Source organism: Haplochromis burtoni, unplaced genomic scaffold (assembly GCF_018398535.1).
Source record: "Haplochromis burtoni strain Fernald_Lab_line unplaced genomic scaffold, NCSU_Asbu1 Contig_880, whole genome shotgun sequence".
Lineage (NCBI taxonomy): Eukaryota > Metazoa > Chordata > Actinopteri > Cichliformes > Cichlidae > Haplochromis > Haplochromis burtoni.
This window is the reverse complement of record NW_024583241.1, coordinates 52121-55429: the sequence shown is the minus strand read 5'-3', so window position 1 is coordinate 55429 and position 3309 is coordinate 52121.

Genomic DNA, 3309 nt, shown 5'->3' with positions numbered 1-3309 from the left:
TACCTCTGGTGCAAATTATTGACCTCTGTCATCATTTTAAGTGGGGGAACTTGCACAATCGGTGGCTGACTAAATACTTTTTTGCCCCACTGTAATACCAAAAACTTTAGTTCGATGCACTGTATGGACAAAAATGTTGGGCCTTCATGTAAATTCATGTGTGTTCAGTCTTGTTGCTGCAGGTGTTAATAATCATGCACCTAGCCATGAAGTCTGCCTTTAAAAGATCTGTAAAAGAATTGGTCATTCTAAAGAGCTCATTGACTGAGTATGGTACTATAATAAGATTTAAAGATTGCAACGAGTCATTTTGTTAAATTTTATTTGTCATAGATATGAAGTGATCAACTGTAAGCAGTTTTATCGCAAAGTGAAACAGCAACTCATCCAGGAAGTGAAAGACCGTGTAAAGTTACAACGGAGTTCTGAAGCATGTTGTACATAAAAGTCGCTAACGCTCTGTTGATTCAATAACTACAGAGTTAATTTATTATTTATACCAGAACTGCATACCAGAGCTGTCAGAAGCTTCATGTATAGGTAACCCAGTACTTTTGTTCATATAGGAAGAATTGTATTTCTGTATTGACACAGGTTTGCAAGTAAAATGAGCTTGTGTGCTGTTCTCCTAATAAATGGTCAAAGAAGAATAATACTTCTTAATAATATTTCTTAGTAAGGGTAATTTACACCATGAAGGCCTGCTCTCAAAAACTGATATAGATAAATCCAGCTACACAAACACTTAAAGTTTTTTAGAAAATGTTTAGTGCCACCTTGTGTCAGTACAGAACATTATGTCACCTCGTTGGTTTGTTGGTTGCTGTTAACAGACTTGCACTGAACCACCCAACTCAGGTGAAAATAAGGACACTAAAACTAACCCTAACCCTTTTCTACTCTCCCGGAATACTCAAAGCGCTCTATACAACGCGCCACATTGCATATTTGGCATGCAGACTGGGATCAAACCACCGACCTTCCGATCAGTAGATGCTCTACCTCCTGAGCTATAGCCACCCTACAGAGTAGGCAGCACAAAAGTGAACCCTTTAAATGAAATTTTAGTTTTAGCCTCCTCATATTCCACTGAGTTACTAGTTTGCTGAAATAAACGGAAGTCAAACAAACCGACCAACTCGGTGATGTAGCATTCTGTATCACAAGATGGTGCTAAACATGTTTAAAACAAGCACAAGTTTCTTAAATCCAGCTACAAGGAGTGTTAAATCCATATCAGTTTTTGAGAGCAGGGCTCCATGGTGTAAATTAGCCTTTGTCCACTTTAATCCATCAGAAAAATAAATAATGAATAGTTCACATAGTTTTTTTTTTTCCCTCACCAATATGCAATACTGAAATATTTTCCTCAATAACAAAATTATCAAGTTAATTTTATCATTTAAGTTAATTTTATTATCAGTTAATTTTATTATTGAGTCTTCGTCATTGACTTTTTAGGAGTCTTGCTAAAATCCAGTGGCGTTTTAGATCATAACAAACTTTCCACCAGTTATATTTTTGGTTCATTACATGAGGCTAGAGATTTGCTTGTTTGTTTGTTTTTTAAATCATACACTTGCAGAGTTCTGAATTTAAAAAAACTGAAAAGTACTGTCATCTCCAATATCTTTTTGAAATGTTGTGGCGCTAAAGTGGCACACATTCAAAAAATCCAGGCCGGTATAGTATTCAGTAAGTTATGTGAGAATACAGCAAACACTGGAAATGTAAGTGATATGTGTATATATGTGAAATAAGTCCTTGAAAAAACAGATCTACTCAGACCTACCTAACACTTTGCGTTCAACCACTTAGCCCTTCAGCAGATATCAAAGGCACAATATCACATTCTTATACATCATTATTTATTTTATTCCTTAAGAATTATTCTTTAGTTTTGCATTTTCTGATTCTGTACAGTAAAACATTGCAGTAAGATGTCCTGCAACCTTGCAGTGTTGACCTATATTATCTACTCCATTTTGTAGTTTATATAATACACGCGCACAACTTTTATTAAGCTGTCATAAGAGAGAATAAGATGTTGCATTAGAATTGTAAAGGCTATTTTGATTTATTATGGCAATAGTATTAATTTTATAGCTTCCCATTTATATTATAAAACACTTTTTTAAGGGGTAAGAAAAACAGTGTTGTATGTAATAACTTTTAATTGCTAAATTGGCATACTTTGTTAACAGTTTTAAGCAGTAATGGAGCAATAGTCTCCTTCCAGAATTTCTTATGAAAATTATTAGTTTTGTTTGTTTGGATGAACTGGCAACTGGCCCTTTTAAATAGCCCAGTGTAACAGATGCCATAACACGTTTAAGTAAAAAGCTTAGATTCTGAATCATTACAACCCCGAGTCTGCTGTCTGTGTTGTTTAAAAACGAAAATACATGTTTATTTATGATGTTCAGATTTCTGAAACAGAAAATTCTGTAAATGTGTAATGGCAATGAATAAAATGTGTTTTCATCATTAACAGGTTACTTGCTGAAATTAGTTTACAATGTGAGGTCATATCCTACGTATAATTGTGACAGTAATACTGTACAGTATTAGTGACAATAATACATACAGTAAAACTGTTGACAACAGAAATATTTCTGACTTTATGAATAACAACAATACTACTACTACTAATAATAGTAATTTTTTTTAAATTATTATCATTATTATTATTATTATTATTATTATTATTATAGCAATTTTAAAGATATAATTCTTTGCGTCAGTTCAGCAGTGTGTGAATGTGTGTGTGAATGGATGAATGGCTGAATGTGTAAAGCGCTTTGGGGTCCTTAGGGACTAGTAAAGTGCTATACAAATACAGGCCATTTACCATTTACCATTCAGCAATTTGAGGTAGGTTGGGATAGAGAGAATATAAAACATGGATATTAATGAAATGAAATAAAATCAAATTCAAACAATCTTATTGAGCTGAGTACTGCACTTCAATGGAATGGAAAAATGGAAACAAATGTGAAAAAAAGGCCTGCTGCTCAGCTCAATGAAATATCCAGTTATTAGTGCTTAAAATTAAAATTAAATTAAGATTGTTGAAATATGTAACCCTAAGCTCCACTACATTTTATATTATAATGGGGAAAACTAAAGATTATCCAGAGGCCATCCAATTCATTTTCATTTACATAGCACCAAATAACAACAATAGTCTGCTGTAGGGTAAACATGGTAAATGATTCTTATATAGCGCTTTTCTGCTCTCCCGGAGTACTCAAAGCAATCAATACAACATACCACTTTCACCCAATCACACAAGCACTGTCTTCTATG